Genomic DNA, 18,725 nt, shown 5'->3' on the forward strand with positions numbered 1-18,725 from the left:
TAGCATGATTTTAGCATGATTAGCATGTTGCTAGCATGATTTTAGCATGATTAGCATGTTGCTAGCATGATTTTAGCATGATTAGCATGCGACTAGCATGTTGCTAGCATGATTTTTAGCATGACTAGCATGTTGCTAGCATGATTTTAGCATGATTAGCATGCGACTAGCATGTTGCTAGCATGATTTTAGCATGATTAGCATGTTGCTAGCATGATTTTAGCATGATTAGCATTTTGCTAGCATGATTTTAGCATGATTAGCATGCGACTAGCATGTTGCTAGCATGATTTTAGCATGATTAGCATGTTGCTAGCATGATTTTAGCATGATTAGCATGCGACTAGCATGTTGCTAGCATGATTTTAGCATGATTAGCATGTTGCTAGCATGATTTTAGCATGATTAGCATGTTGCTAGCATGATTTTAGCATGATTAGCATGCGACTAGCATGTTGCTAGCATGATTTTTAGCACGACTAGCACGTTGCTAGCATGATTTTAGCATGATTAGCATGCGACTAGCATATTGCTAGCATGATTTTAGCATGATTAGCATGTTGCTAGCATGATTTTAGCATGATTAGCATGTTGCTAGCATGATTTTAGCATGATTAGCATGTTGCTAGCATGATTTTAGCATGATTAGCAGGCGACTAGCATGTTGTTAGCATGATTTTAGCATGATTAGCATGTTGCTAGCATGATTTTAGCATGATTAGCATGCGACTAGCATGTTGCTAGCATGATTTTTAGCATGACTAGCATGTTGCTAGCATGATTTTAGCATGATTAGCATGTTGCTAGCATGATTTTAGCATGATTTTAGCATGATTAGCATGCGACTAGCATGTTGCTAGCATGATTTTTAGCATGACTAGCATGTTGTTAGGATAGATAGATAGATAAGTTTGAATAGATAGATAGATAGATAGATAGATAGATAGATAGATAGATAGATAGATAGATAGATAGATAGATAGATAGATAGATAGATAGATAGATAGATAGATGAGTTTGAATATAGATAGATAGATAGATGAGTTTGAATATAGATAGATAGATAGATAGATAGATAGATAGATAGATAGATAGATAGATAGATAGATAGATGAGTTTGAATATAGATAGATAGATAGATAGATAGATAGATAGATAGATAGATAGATAGATAGATAGATAGATAGATAGATGAGTTTGATAGATAGATAGATAGATAGATAGATAGATAGATAGATAGATAGATAGATAGATAGATAGATAGATAGATAGATGAGTTTGATGATAGATAGATAGATAGATAGATAGATAGATAGATAGATAGATAGATAGATAGATAGATAGATAGATAGATAGATAGATAGATAGATTAGTTTTAATATAGATAGAGAAGTTTGATAGATAGATAGATAGATAGATAGATAGATAGATAGATAGATAGATAGATAGATAGATAGATAGATAGATTAGTTTTAATATAGATAGATAGATGAGTTTGAATATAGATAGATAGATAGATGAGTTTGATTATAGATAGATGAGTTTGATTATAGATAGATAGATAGATAGATAGATAGATAGATAGATAGATAGATAGATAGATGAGTTTGATTATAGATAGATAGATGAGTTTGATTATAGATAGATAGAAACAGTTAGATAGATAGATAGATAGATAGAGTTTGATTATAGATAGATAGATAGATAGATAGATAGATAGATAGATAGATAGATAGATAGATAGATAGATGAATATATATGATATGATAGATGAGTTTGAATGGGTTAGTAATAGTACATACAATATGTACATAGTACATAGACTATGAGTTTAATGGGCTTCAGTGTGTTTAGATTTGAATTTTTGACAGTTGGAGTTTGACGGAATGTTCAGTTGAGCAGAGGCTTTTCAATGTAAGTCTATGGGAGTTTTTATGATTTTTAATCTTCAGTTTTATGAAAAGTCTAAGTCCGATCAGTCTAAAAAGATATAGCAACTAACTTCAGATCAGTCTGAAGAGCTGGGCTGAGTTTGGAGTTTGTAGAGTTAAAGCTCTAGGAGGAGTAGCAGTCAAAAGTTTTAGTCTCAGAAGAATAATAATAACTAGAATTAAAAGTTAGTGAACTAACTTTGATGTTGGCTTGGCCATCTTGGCCATGGAGCAAAAGAGCCAAAGTACTTGTGTGCCCAACATTGAGTTGCCCCGCTGCAAAATTAATACACATAATAATGCCATAAAAAAATACACCTGCAACAGTCTTTTTAGATAGATAGATAGATAGATAGATAGATAGATAGATAGATAGATAGATAGATAGATAGATAGATAGATAGATAGATAGATAGATAGATGAGTTTGAATATAGATAGATAGATAGATGAGTTTGAATATAGATAGATAGATAGATAGATAGATAGATAGATAGATAGATAGATAGATAGATAGATAGATGAGTTTGAATATAGATAGATAGATAGATAGATAGATAGATAGATAGATAGATAGATAGATAGATAGATAGATAGATAGATGAGTTTGATAGATAGATAGATAGATAGATAGATAGATAGATAGATAGATAGATAGATAGATAGATAGATAGATAGATGAGTTTGATGATAGATAGATAGATAGATAGATAGATAGATAGATAGATAGATAGATAGATAGATAGATAGATAGATAGATAGATAGATAGATAGATAGATAGATAGATTAGTTTTAATATAGATAGAGAAGTTTGATAGATAGATAGATAGATAGATAGATAGATAGATAGATAGATAGATAGATAGATAGATAGATAGATAGATAGATAGATTAGTTTTAATATAGATAGATAGATGAGTTTGAATATAGATAGATAGATAGATGAGTTTGATTATAGATAGATGAGTTTGATTATAGATAGATAGATAGATAGATAGATAGATAGATAGATAGATAGATGAGTTTGATTATAGATAGATAGATGAGTTTGATTATAGATAGATAGAAACAGTTAGATAGATAGATAGATAGATAGAGTTTGATTATAGATAGATAGATAGATAGATAGATAGATAGATAGATAGATAGATAGATAGATAGATAGATAGATGAATATATATGATATGATAGATGAGTTTGAATGGGTTAGTAATAGTACATACAATATGTACATAGTACATAGACTATGAGTTTAATGGGCTTCAGTGTGTTTAGATTTGAATTTTTGACAGTTGGAGTTTGACGGAATGTTCAGTTGAGCAGAGGCTTTTCAATGTAAGTCTATGGGAGTTTTTATGATTTTTAATCTTCAGTTTTATGAAAAGTCTAAGTCCGATCAGTCTAAAAAGATATAGCAACTAACTTCAGATCAGTCTGAAGAGCTGGGCTGAGTTTGGAGTTTGTAGAGTTAAAGCTCTAGGAGGAGTAGCAGTCAAAAGTTTTAGTCTCAGAAGAATAATAATAACTAGAATTAAAAGTTAGTGAACTAACTTTGATGTTGGCTTGGCCATCTTGGCCATGGAGCAAAAGAGCCAAAGTACTTGTGTGCCCAACATTGAGTTGCCCCGCTGCAAAATTAATACACATAATAATGCCATAAAAAAATACACCTGCAACAGTCTTTTTCCATGCTCCCTTGCTGTTTTCTTTTTTTTAATAAAAAGCCTGGGCTATGATAACAGCTATGACAGGGTTGTCTAGCTGGATGTGAAATAAGTCATGCCTATTTTTCTCGTGTATGTATTTCACAGTCCTGCCACCGTTGCGTTGTGGGCAACGACACACAAGATTACTGAAACAATGCATTTTAAATCAAGGAGATCATAAGGGGTCCAAGCACAATGGTTTGTATAGATGATGCAGTTACACACTGTTTAAAATTGTTTAATTTGTACTGTATGTTCATTCTATTTATTTATTTGTGCTATTTACATAATGTTTACTTTTTTTAAGTTTGTTTTTGTTAATGTAAAATAGCACTGCATAGTCTTCACTGTAAGATAAAATACACAATCAAACCAAAATGTATTCAGACACCTTCAACATTTCTCACATAATCACAGTTTATTTGCTGTAGTTTAGAAACTGGTAATAATATATGACAATAACTCAGAACAAATTCATCTTGATAATTTCGGATAACTTTGATAAAAAGATATGTAATGGAATCAACCAAAACTTCAGACTGTCAGTATGACAATATTTACACAACTATCAATACTTTGTTGAACAGTTACCAAGCAAGAAATGCTTAATTTGGTTCAGTCTGTGGTGTGAAAAGGTTGCATTAACAATTAAAGAAAGAAACACTTAAGCAAAACATGGGCAGGTCCTTAATTATTATTTTTTTAAATCAATTTCACTGGTAGCCTACTGTATGAAGAATTAGTGGGTATAATATTTCACAGATCACTATTTTGCCATACTCACTTACATAAATGAACTAGTGGCCTGCACCCACTAGTAAAACAATTCTATCTTATTTTTGGATTGACTTTGGATAAATTCTTGTACTACAAGGTAATTCAGTCAAGAGCAGTAAGTGATTTACTTTCATTTTCATACATTAAAGACTCTGACAGCAGAGCTAGTAAATTAGGCGCGGTCCCTTTAAGAGACAAACGCATCCATTATGATGATACACATCCGATTTGTTTTTTGCAAATCTTTACTTTCACTTAAGACATAACCACATACTTATTCGAACACACTTTCCAACACGGGTATTTCGACATATTTTGTATGTATTTGTTGTCGGTACAAAAGCAAGAAGACTTTGAGACGCGTCTCTGCTTGCTCCCTGAACAACACCGCGCTGCTGAATTGAGCTCTTTTGCTTTTCGCTCTTTTTTCTGTTTATTTAAACTGCGATTTGAATTTGTTCGTTCAGGTCCAGGAGGAAGTGAACGTCCTGAACGACAGCTCTGTTCAGTGTTGCTGTCCCTGTCCGCGATACGCGCGGCTCTCTCTCGTGCACACGCGCCATCAGCGGCTCAGTTTAGTTTCCCGCAGCTCGGGGCTGAAGCCAACTTGATGTGTTGAATGCTCGGAGCACGTTATAAAACGTATTCTTAAAATACACATTTCTGTTTTAATAAATGGTCATATTAAATCATAGCATAACACATAAGTAGGTACAAAAATAATCAGTGATGCATGCGACCCTTTTGGTCTCAGTGTAGCTCCCTGCTTTACCATGTTATGCAACGCTGAGCAATTGCTGCGACGTTAAGCCTGACAGAGAAATCTCACAAGCACATATAAACACTCATTTTCATATGTGTAATATATTCTTCTAATTGTTTTGTGCCGTTTCGCTGCAGTGTTTTAATGTGAAAGCCTGTAAATGTGTACTTCAAGTGTTCAGATAAATACATCGCGAGCTCATCTGTGACGTTCAGCATGATGATTCAGTTAGAAACCAGCTAAGACCAGCGTGACAGTGGCCAAAACTACTTTAAAACCATATAATATATTATTCTAATTGTTTTGTGCCGTTTCGCTGCAGTGTTTTAATGCGAAAGGCTGTAAATTCTCTGTGGACTTCAAGTGTTCAGAGAAATACATCGCCAGCTCGCGAGCAGTTGGCTGCCGCGAATATATAATGTTATTACTTTAAACAGTTCAGAAACATCTGAATTTAGCTCTTGGTGTGTTCTAACGTGTGGATTGCGTGTAATCGCGTTTTTAAAAGGTCTTAAATAAGAATGAATTCGCTAGTTCTCGGCTCCGTGTAGACAGCCTGGGCTGAGCAGCAGTATTTTTAACCAGTTTAAAAGTGAAACGAAACCCGACTCCGCCCCTAAATGTCATTGCAGCTGTAGGGGCGCAATTTTTTTATTTTTTTTTTACATTTAAAAATTAATAAAAAAAAAACTTTAAGTCTGATCACTCTGAAAAGATATAGCACACACCACCCCTCTATCCCGCAGGTGTCTGCCGAGTTTGGGGCTTGTGGCTTTAAAGCCCTAGGAGGAGTAGCGTTCAGAATTTTTTTCTCAGAAGAATAATAATAACTAGAATTAAAAGTTAGTGAACTAACTTTGATGTTGGCTTGGCCATCTTGGCCATGGAGCAAAAGAGCCAAAGTACTTGTGTGCCCAACATTGAGTTGCCCCGCTGCAAAATTAATACAAATAATAATGCCATAAAAAATACACCTGCAACAGTCTTTTTCCATGCTCCCTTGCTGTTTTATTTTTTTAATAAAAAGCCTGGGCTATGATAACAGCTATGACAGGGTTGTCTAGCTGGATGTGAAATAAGTCATGCCTATTTTTCTCGTGTATGTATTTCACAGTCCTGCCACCGTCGCGTTGTGGGCAAAGACACACAAGATTACTGAAACAATGCATTTTAAATCAAGGAGATCATAAGGGGTCCAAGCACAATGGTTTGTATAGATGATGCAGTTACACACTGTTTAAAATTGTTTAATTTGTACTGTATGTTCATTCTATTTATTTATTTGTGCTATTTACATAATGTTTACTTTTTTTAAGTTTGTTTTTGTTAATGTAAAATAGCACTGCATAGTCTTCACTGTAAGATAAAATACACAATCAAACCAAAATGTATTCAGACACCTTCAACATTTCTCACATAATCACAGTTTATTTGCTGTAGTTTAGAAAGTGGTAATAATATATGACAATAACTCAGAACAAATTCATCTTGATAATTTCGGATAACTTTGATAAAAAGATATGTAATGGAATCAACCAAAACTTCAGACTGTCAGTATGACAATATTTACACAACTATCAATACTTTGTTGAACAGTTACCAAGCAAGAAATGCTTCATTTGGTTCAGTCTGTGGTGTGAAAAGGTTGCATTAACAATTAAAGAAAGAAACACTTAAGCAAAACATGGGCAGGTCCTTAATTATTATTTTTTTAAATAAATTTCACTGGTAGCCTACTGTATGAAGAATTAGTGGGTATAATATTTCACAGATCACTATTTTGCCATACTCACTTACATAAATGAACTAGTGGCCTGCACCCACTAGTAAAACAATTCTATCTGATTTTTGGATTGACTTTGGATAAATTCTTGTACTACAAGGTAATTCAGTCAAGAGCAGTGAGTGATTTACTTTCATTTTCATACATTAAAGACTCTGACAGCAGAGCTAGTAAATTAGGCGCGGTCCCTTTAAGAGACAAACGCATCCATTATGATGATACACATCCGATTTTTTTTTTGCAAATCTTTACTTTCACTTAAGACATAACCACATATTTATTCGAACACACTTTCCAACACGGGTATTTCGACATATTTTGTATGTATTTGTTGTCGGTAAAAAAGCAAGAAGACTTTGAGACGCGTCTCTGCTTGCTCCCTGAACACCAGAACACCGCGCTGCTGAATTGAGCTCTTTTGCTTTTCGCTCTTTTTTCTGTTTATTTAAACTGCGATTTGAATTTGTTCGTTCAGGTCCAGGAGGAAGTGAACGTCCTGAACGGCAGCTCTGTTCAGTGTTGCTGTCCCTGTCCGCGATACGCGCGGCTCTCTCTCGTGCACACGCGCCATCAGCTGCTCAGTTGTTTCCCGCAGCGCGGGGCTGAAGCGCGAGCTCACTGTGACGTTCCGCCTGATGATTCAGTTAGAAACCAGCTAAGACCAGCGTGACAGTGGCCAAAACTACTTTAAAACCATTTAATATATTATTCAAATTGTTTTGTGCCGTTTCGCTGCAGTGTTTTAATGTGAAAGGCTGTAAATGTGTACTTCAAGTGTTCAGAGAAATACATGGCGAGCTCGCTGTGATGTTCAGCCTGATGATTCAGTTAGAAACCAGCTAAGACCAGCGTGACAGTGGCCAAAACTACTTTAAAACCATTTAATATATTATTCTAATTGTTTTGTGCCGTTTCGCTGCAGTGTTTTAATGTGAAAGGCTGTAAATTCTCTGTGGACTTCAAGTGTTCAGAGAAATACATTGCCAGCTCGCGAGCAGTTGGCTGCTGCGAATATATAATGTTATTACTTTAAACAGTTCAGAAACATCTGAATTTAGCTCTTGGTGTGTTCTAACGTGTGGATTGCGTGTAATCGCGTTTTTAAAAGGTCTTAAATAAGAATGAATTCGCTAGTTCTCGGCTCCGTGTAGACAGCCTGGGCTGAGCAGCAGTATTTTTAACCAGTTTAAAAGTGAAACGAAACCCGACTCCGCCCCTAAATGTCATTGCAACTGTAGGGGAGCAATTTTTTTATTTTTTTTTTACATTTAAAAATTAATAAAAAAAAAACTTTAAGTCTGATCACTCTGAAAAGATATAGCACACACCACCCCTCTATCCCGCAGGTGTCTGCCGAGTTTGGGGCTTGTGGCTTTAAAGCCCTAGGAGGAGTAGCGTTCAGAATTATTTTCTCAGAAGAATAATAATAATAAAAATAAAAATAAGTTTAAATAGCATAACAGTATGTTGGCTTGTTGCCAAGCCAACATAACTAGAATTAAAAGTTAGTGAACTAACTTTGATGTTGGCTTGGCCATCTTGGCCATGGAGCAAAAGAGCCAAAGTACTTGTGTGCCCAACATTGAGTTGCCCCGCTGCAAAATTAATACAAATAATAATGCCATAAAAAAAATACACCTGCAACAGTCTTTTTCCATGCTCCCTTGCTGTTTTCTTTTTTTAATAAAAAGCCTGGGCTATGATAACAGCTATGACAGGGTTGTCTAGCTGGATGTGAAATAAGTCATGCCTATTTTTCTCGTGTATGTATTTCACAGTCCTGCCACCGTCACGTTGTGGGCAACGACACACAAGATAACTGAAACAATGCATTTTAAATCAAGGAGATCATAAGGGGTCCAAGCACAATGGTTTGTATAGATGATGCAGTTACACACTGTTTAAAATTGTTTAATTTGTACTGTATGTTCATTCTATTTATTTATTTGTGCTATTTACATAATGTTTACATTTTTTTAAGTTTGTTTATGTTAATTTAAAATAGCACTGCATAGTCTTCACTGTAAGATAAAATACACAATCAAACCAAAATGTATTCAGACACCTTCAACATTTCTCACATAATCACAGTTTATTTGCTGTAGTTTAGAAACTGGTAATAATATATGACAATAACTCAGAACAAATTCATATTGATAATTTCGGATAACTTTGATAAAAAGATATGTAATGGAATCAACCAAAACTTCAGACAGCTGTCAGTATGACAATATTTACACAACTATCAATACTTTGTTGAACAGTTACCAAGCAAGAAATGCTTAATTTGGTTCAGTCTGTGGTGTGAAAAGGTTGCATTAACAATTAAAGAAAGAAACACTTAAGCAAAACATGGGCAGGTCCTTAATTATTATTTTTTTAATCAATTTCACTGGTAGCCTACAGTATTAAGAATTTGTGGGTATAATATTTCACAGATCACTATTTTGCCATACTCACTTACATAAATGAACTAGTGGCCTGCACCCACTAGTAAAACAATTCTATCTGATTTTTGGATTGACTTTGGATAAATTCTTGTACTACAAGGTAAATCAGTCAAGAGCAGTGAGTGATTTACTTTCATTTTCATACATTAAAGACTCTGACAGCAGAGCTAGTAAATTAGGCGCGGTCCCTTTAAGAGACAAACGCATCCATTATGATCATACACATCCGATTTTTTTTTGCAACTCTTTACTTTCACTTAAGACATAACCACATACTTATTCGAACACACTTTCCAACACGGGTATTTCGACATATTTTGTATGTATTTGTTGTCGGTACAAAAGCAAGAAGACTTTGAGACGCGTCTCTGCTTGCCCTGAACAACACCGCGCTGCTGAATTGAGCTCTTTCGCTTTTCGCTCTTTTTTCTGTTTATTTAAACTGCGATTTGAATTTGTTCGTTCAGGTCCAGGAGGAAGTGAACGTCCTGAACGAGAGCTCGGTTCAGTGTTGACGCGCGGCTCTCTCTCGTGCACACGCGCCATCAGCTGCTCAGTCCAGTTTCCCGCAGTGCGGGGCTGAAGCGCGAGTTTACTGTGACGTTCCGCCTGATGATTCAGTTAGAAACCAGCTAAGACCAGCGTGACAGTGGACAAAACTACTTTAAAACCATTTAATATATTATTCAAATTGTTTTGTGCCGTTTCGCTGCAGTGTTTTAATGTGAAAGGCTGTAAATGTGTACTTCAAGTGTTCAGAGGAATACGTCGCGAGCTCGCTGTGATGTTCAGCCTGATGATTCAGTTAGAAACCAGCTAAGACCAGCGTGACAGTGGCCAAAACGACTTTAAAACCATTTAATATATTATTCTAATTGTTTTGTGCCGTTTCGCTGCAGTGTTTTAATGTGAAAGGCTGTAAATGTGTACTTCAAGTGTTCAGAGGAATACGTCGCGAGCTCGCTGTGATGTTCAGCCTGATGATTCAGTTAGAAACCAGCTAAGACCAGCGTGACAGTGGCCAAAACTACTTTAAAACCATTTAATATATTATTCTAATTGTTTTGTGCCGTTTCGCTGCAGTGTTTTAATGTGAAAGGCTGTAAATTCTCTGTGGACTTCAAGTGTTCAGAGAAATACATTGCCAGCTCGCGAGCAGTTGGCTGCCGCGAATATATCATGTTATTACTTTAAACAGTTCAGAAACATCTCAATTTAGCTCTTGGTGTGTTCTAACGTGTGGATTGCGTGCAATAGTGTTTTTAAAATGTCTTAAATAGGAATGAATTCGCTTGTTGTCGGCTCCGTGTAGACAGCCTGAGCTGAGCAGCAGTGATTCTTCTCTCGTCTGAATGCGCCCCTCCCCTAAATGTCATTGCAACTGTAGGGGCGCAATTTTTCTCAGACAATGTAAGTCTATGGGTAATGAATTTTGACATTTAAAAATTAATAAAAAAAAAACTTTAAGTCTGATCAGTCTGAAAAGATATAGCACACACCACCGCTCTATCCCACAGGTGTCTGCCGAGTTTGGGGCTTGTGGCTTTAAAGCCCTAGGAGGAGTAGCGTTCAGAATTTCTGTCAGAAAAATAATAATAAGAAAAAGAAGAAGTTTAAATAGCATTACAGTATGTTGGCTTGTTGCCAAGCCAACATAATAAAAATAAAAATAAGTTTAAATAGCATAACAGTATGTTGGCTTGTTGCCAAGCCAACATAACTAGATAAAAAAGTTCGTCAAGACAAACTTTAAGTTGGCTTGAGAAAGCCTGGCCAGTTTAAAGAGTTTAAAATTAAATAAATTTTAAGTTAAGTTAAAAAGTTTGATAATTGCTATGCAGTTGCTAGGGTACCCGGAGTGGTTGCTAAGGTGTTGCTATGCGGTTGCTAGGGTACCCGGAGTGGTTGCTAAGGTGTTGCTATGCGGTTGCTAGGGTATCTGGGATGGTTGCTAGGGTGTTGCTATGCGGTTGCTAGGGTACCCTGAGTGGTTGCTAAGGTGTTGCTATGCGGTTGCTAGGTTACCTGGGATGGTTGCTAGGGTGTTGCTATGCGGTTGCTAGGGTACCCTGAGTGGTTGCTAAGGTGTTGCTATGCGGTTGCTAGGGTATCTGGGATGGTTGCTAGGGTGTTGCTATGCGGTTGCTAGGGTACCCTGAGTGGTTGCTAAGGTGTTGCTATGCGGTTGCTAGGGTATCTGGGATGGTTGCTAGGGTGTTGCTATGCGGTTGCTAGGGTACCCTGAGTGGTTGCTAAGGTGTTGCTATGGTTTCTGGGATGGTTGCTAGGGTGTTGCTATGCGGTTGCTAGGGTACCCTGAGTGGTTGCTAAGGTGTTGCTATGCGGTTGCTAGGGTTTCTGGGATGGTTGCTAGGGTGTTGCTATGCAGTTGCTAGGGTACCCTGAGTGGTTGCTAAGGTGTTGCTATGCGGTTGCTAGGGTATCTGGGATGGTTGCTAGGGTGTTGCTATGCGGTTGCTAGGGTTTTGTAATGATGTTGCTAGGATACCCTGGGTGGTTTCTAGGTTAGTTTGGATAGTTGCTAGAGTGTTGCTATGAAGATAGATAGATAGATAGATAGATAGATAGATAGATAGATAGATAGATAGATAGATAGATAAGAAACAGTCAGATTATAGATAGAAAGATAGATAGATTAGAAACAGACAGATTATAGATAGAAAGATAGATAGATTAGAAACAGATAGATTGTAGATAGATAGATAGATAGATAGATAGATAGATAGATAGATAGATAGATAGATAAGAAACAGTCAGATTATAGATAGAAAGATAGATAGATTAGAAACAGACAGATTATAGATAGAAAGATAGATAGATTAGAAACAGATAGATTGTAGATAGATAGATAGATAGATAGATAGATAGATAGATAGATAAGAAACAGTCAGATTATAGATAGAAAGATAGATAGATTAGAAACAGACAGATTATAGATAGAAAGATAGATAGATTAGAAACAGATAGATTGTAGATAGATAGATAGATAGATAGATATTTAGAAACAGTCAGAAGATAGATAGATAGATAGATAGATAGATAGATAGATAGATAGATAGATAGATAGATTAGAAACAGACATATTATAGATAGATAGATAGATTAGAAACAGACAGATTATAGATAGAAAGATAGATAGATTAGAAACAGATAGATTGTAGATAGATAGATAGATAGATAGATAGATAGATAGATAGATAGATAGATAAGAAACAGTCAGATTATAGATAGAAAGATAGATAGATTAGAAACAGACAGATTATAGATAGAAAGATAGATAGATTAGAAACAGATAGATTGTAGATAGATAGATAGATAGATAGATAGATATTTAGAAACAGTCAGAAGATAGATAGATAGATAGATAGATAGATAGATAGATAGATAGATTAGAAACAGACATATTATAGATAGATAGATAGATAGATTAGAAACAGACAGATTATAGATAGATAGATTAGAAACAGACAGATTATAGATAGATAGATAGATTAGAAACAGACAGATTATAGATAGATAGATAGTTTAGAAACAGACAGATTATAGATAGATAGATTAGAAACAGACAGATTATAGATAGATAGATAGATAGATAGATAGATTAGAAACAGACAGATTATAGATAGATAGATAGTTTAGAAACAGACAGATTATAGATAGATAGATAGATTAGAAACAGACAGATTATAGATAGATAGATAGATAGATAGATAGATAGATAGATAGACATGATAGATGAGTTTGAATGAGTTTGAATGGGTTAGTAATAGTACATAGAATATGTACACAGTACATAGACTATGAGTTTAATGGGCTTCAGTGTGTTTAGATTTGAATTTTTGACAGTTGGAGTTTGACGGAATGTTCAGTTGAGCAGAGGCTTTTCAATGCAAGTCTATGGGAGTTTTTATGATTTTTAATCTTCAGTTTTATGAAAAGTATAAGTCCGATCAGTCTAAAAAGATATAGCAACTAACTTCAGATCAGTTTGAAGATCTGGGCTGAGTTTGGAGTCTGTAGAGTTAAAGCTCTAGGAGGAGTAGCAGTCAAGAGTTTTAGTCTCAGAAGAATAATAATAACTAGAATTAAAAGTTAGTGAACTAACTTTGATGTTGGCTTGGCCATCTTAGCCATGGGGCAAAAGAGCCACAGTACTTGTGTGCCCAACATTCTTGAGTTGCCCTGCTGCAAAAAAAATAAAATAATAATACCATAAAAAAATACACCTGCAACAGTCTTTTTCCATGGTCCCTTGCTTTTTTCTTTTTTAATAAAAAGCCTAGGCTATGATAACAGCTACGCCAGGGTTGTCTAGTTGAATGTGAAATAAGTCATGCAAAAACCATAATCTCCTAAATACCATTCAATTTAATGTTATTTTAATAGTACTGACAACATATTTTAAGTTATCACACATTACTGAAAAATTAAAGAAGGGACACTATATATAGTATAGTTCGGTGAGTCAAGAGCTAAACAAAAAGTCCTGTTTCATTACAAAATACTGTAACTTTTATAAACTTTATACTATCACCACAACATTTTAATTACTATTTATTATAAAATAAATATTTCATAAAACTGAAACTTAAATATATTATTTCTATAGGCTATACAAAACAGAAAAGAAAAAAGACTAAATAATAAGGCTGAATAAGCTGATCTATAGCATGTTAAATGGTGGTTGCCTGTCTATGAATGGTACACCCCAACTACTAAGCTCACAGAAGTGGTTTGACCCAAGTCCTCAGCAGCCAATGAAATTGACCTCTTCAAACTGATTTTTAACGTGTACTTCACGTGTATTTCACGTGTATTTCAACATGAAATACATGTTAAATACCCGCTGATTTTTCACGTGTAAACAACATGTATTTAACGTGTTAAACAATATTGGATATAATATCGGAGTAATATAGTATTTTAAGAAGCTATTAAAAAATATATAAATGACTTTACCATGTTGTGCAGTGCCGATAAATAAATAATATTAAATACGTGTTGTCTACGCATGAAATACACGTATTTAACGTGTTGTTGACGCGTTAAAATTCACGTGTATTTGACCCTCTTGGCCTTCCATACACATTAAACGTGAAAAAAGGACATCGCGTTGTTTTGATATGGATTACTTTATCACAGAATATTTGTTCGGGAGCACTTGTTTGGTTTAAAAGTAGACATGTCAAGTTTTCTATAGATATATCTCTCATGTCTCTTCGTTGAGTATTCATGGAGTTACAGTTCATTTTAATGTTGTGTTTGTAAATGAAGATCAGCGCAGACCAAGGCTGCAGACAGCACACCTTGTTTGTTATCTTTATTTTATAAGTGCCCAAAGTTTTGTTGTTATTATGTTTGTATCCAAAAAAAGTAGACCCTTTACATAGACACGTTAAAATTCACGTCTATTTGACCCTCTTGGCCTTCCATACACATTAGACGTGAAAAATGGACATCGCGTTGTTTTGATATGGATTACTTTATCACAGAATATTTGTTCGGCAGCACTTGTTTTGTTTAAAAGTAGACATGTCAAGCTTTCTATAGATATATCTCTCATGTCTCTTCGTTGAATATTCATGGAGTTACAGTTCATTTTAATGACGTGTTTGTAAATGAAGATCAGCGCAGACCAAGGCTGCACCTTGTTTGTTATATTTATTTTATAAGTGCACAAAGTTTTGTTGTTATTATGTTTGTATCCAAAAAAAAGTAGACCCTTTACAGATTCGATTGATGTATTGCTCGATTAAAACTGAAAGTTTAATTTAAGTAAATTTCGGGGTTATCAGGAGAAAATGACTCAAAACGCGTATATGCGTTAATAGACTCCAGAGTTAAAAGGCTGTCGTGACTTTTTTTCCTTCCAGTATTCATAAGCTGTATCACGCTGTCAAATTATATTTCATTTTGCACACATAAACAGTTCAAAAACACCTGAATTCTGCTCTTGTTGTGTTCTAATGGGTGGATTCGTGCAATTCGCTGTGATATTATTTTTGGAAGCGCTCATTTCTCTCTCGTCTTTCTCTCTGTTCTTTGGCCAGAGACACAATTTACGTTATAAAACGTATTCTTAAAATAAACATTTCTGTTTTAATAAATGGTCATATTAAATCATAGCATAACACATAAGTAGGTACAAAAATAATCAGTGATGCATGCGACCCTTTTGGTCTCAGTGTAGCTCAGTGTTTTGTGCCGTTTCGCTGCAGTGTTTTAATGTGAAAGGCTGTAATTTCTCTGTGGACTTCAAGTGTTCAGAGAAATACATCGCTAGCTCGCGGGCAGTTGGCTGCCGCGAATATATCATGTTATTACTTTAAACAGTTCAGAAACATCTGAATTTAGCTCTTGGTGTGCTCTAACGTGTGGATTGCGTGCAATCGCCGTTTTAAAAGGTCTTAAATAAGAATAAATTCGCTCGTTGTGAGCTCTAAGAGACAATGCCTCCAGCAGCTGACCAGCCGTGATTCTTCTCTCGTCTGACTGGTCTCTGCCCAGAAATAAATTATTAATGAGCCCTGACCCCTGTAATCAGATATGTTGGTTTAGCTTGTCAGTTTGAGGGAAATTGTATTATTTACTTGTATTTTTAACCAATGTAAAAGTGAAAGTAAACAAAACTCCGGGTATTGCAACCAGTAGGGGCGCGATTTTTCTCAGACAATGGAAGTCTATGGGTAATGAGTTTTTACATTTAAAAATTAATAAAAAAAAAACTTTAAGTCTGATCATTCTGAAAAGATATAGCAACCTGCACCGCTCTATCCCGCAGGTGTCTGCCGAGTTTGGGGCTTGTGGCTTTAAAGCCCTAGGAGGAGTAGCGTTTGACATTGCTCAGAAAAATAATAAGAAAAAAAATAAAAATAAGAAGTTTAAATAGCATAACAGTATGTTGGCTTGTTGCCAAGCCAACATAATAATAATAATAAGAAGTTTAAATAGAATATCAGTAAGTTGGCTCTCTCAAGCCAACTTAACTAGAATTAAAAGTTAGTGAACTAACTTTGATGTTGGCTTGGCCATCTTGGCCATGGGGCAAAAGAGCCACAGTACTTGTGTGCCCAACATTCTTGAGTTGCCCTGCTGCAAAAAAAATAAAATAATAATACCATAAAAAATACACCTGCAACAGTCTTTTTCCATGGTCCCTTGCTTTTTTCTTTTTTAATAAAAAGCCTAGGCTATGATAACAGCTACGACAGGGTTGTCTAGTTGAATGTTAAATAAGTCATGCAAAAACCATAATCTCCTAAATACCATTCAATTTAATCTTATTTTAATAGTACTGACAACATATTTTAAATTATCATACATTATTGAAAAATTAAAGAAGGGACACTATATATAGTATACTTCGGTGAGTCAAGAGCTTAACAAAAAGTCATGTTTCATTACAAAATACTGTAACTTTTATAAACTTTATACTATCACCACAACATTTTAATTACTATTTATTATAAAATAAATATTTCATAAAACTGAAACTTAAATATATTATTTCTATAGGCTATACAAAACAGAAAAGAAAAAAGACTAAATAATAAGGCTGAATAAGCTGATCTATAGCATGTTAAATGGTGGTTGCCTGTCTATGAATGGTACACCCCAACCACTAAGCTCACAGAAGTGGTTTGACCCAAGTCCTCAGCAGCCAATGACATTGACCTTTTCAAACAGATTTTTAAGGTGTACTTCAGTGTATTTCACGTGAAATACATGTTAAATACCCGCTGATTTTTCACTTGTAAACAACACTATTTAACACGTTAAATAATATTGGGTATAACATTGGAGTAATATAGTATTTTAAGAAGCTCTTTAAAAAATATATAAATTACTTTACCATGTTGTGCAGCGCCGATAAATAAATAATATTAAATACGTGTTGTCTACGCATGAAATACACGTATTTAACGTGTTGTTGACACGTTAAAATTCACGTGTATTTGACCCTGTTGGCCTTCCATACACATTAGATATAATGAAAGGAGACGTGAAAAAAAGGACATCGCTTTGTTTTGATATGGATTACTTTATCACAGAATATTTGTTCGGGAGCACTTGTTTAGAAAAGTAGACATGTCAAGCTTTCTATAGATATATCTCTCATGTCTCTTCGTTGAGTATTCATGGAGTTACAGTTCATTTTAATGACGTGTTTGTAAATGAAGATCAGCGCAGACCAAGGCTGCAGACAGCACACCTTGTTTGTTATCTTTATTTTATAAGTGCCCAAAGTTTTGTTGTTATTATGTTTGTATCCAAAAAAAGTAGACCCTTTACAGAGACACGTTAAAATTCACGTGTATTTGACCCTCTTGGCCTTCCACACTTGAGACGTGAAAAAAGGACATTGCGTTGTTTTGATATGGATTACTTTATCACAGAAAATTTGTTCGGCAGCACTTGTTTGGTTTAAAAGTAGACATGTCAAGCTTTCTATAGATATATCTCTGTCTCTTCGTTGAGTATTCATGGAGTTACAGTTACTTTTTTCCCCTCGATGTCAAATGATATTTCGTTTTGCACGGCTCAACAAACACCTGGATTGTGCTCTTGTTTTGTTCTAATGAGTGGATTGTGTGCATTAATATTTTAAGAAGCTCTTAAAAATATATATAAATGACTTTATCATGTTGTGACGATGGATAGCAATTGATGTGACGTTCAGAACTTCAGCCTGACAGATAAAATCTCACAAGCACATATAAACACTCATTTTCATGTGTATAATATATTCTTCTAATTGTTTTGTGCCGTTTCGCTGCAGGGTTTTAATGTGAAAGGCTGTGAATTATCTATTTAGACTTGTTCAGAGAAATACATGGCGAGCTCGCGGGCAGTCGCGCTGCCGCGAATATATCATGTTATTACTTTAAACAGTTCAGAAACATCTGAATTCAGCTATTGGTGTGTTCTAATGTGTGGATTGCGTGCAATCGCCGATATAATTTAATTACAAAAGGTCTTAAATAAGAATAAATTCGCTCGTTGCGAGCTCCGTGGAGACAGCCTGAGCTGAGCAGCCGTGATTATTCTCTAGTCTTTCTGACTGCTCTCTGCCCAGAAATCAAGTATTCATAAGCTGTATCATGCTGTCAAATTATATTTCATTTTGCACACATAAACAGTTCAAAAACACCTGAATTCTGCTCTTGTTGTGTTCTAATGGGTGGATTAGTGCAATTCGCTGTGATATTATTTTTGGAAGCGCTTAAAAATGCGGATGAAGCGCTCTTTTCTCTCTCGTCTTTCTCGCTGTTCTTTGGCCAGAGACATAATTTA

The sequence above is a fragment of the Carassius gibelio genome, chromosome B6 (assembly GCF_023724105.1).
Source record: "Carassius gibelio isolate Cgi1373 ecotype wild population from Czech Republic chromosome B6, carGib1.2-hapl.c, whole genome shotgun sequence".
NCBI classification, from domain to species: Eukaryota; Metazoa; Chordata; class Actinopteri; order Cypriniformes; family Cyprinidae; genus Carassius; species Carassius gibelio.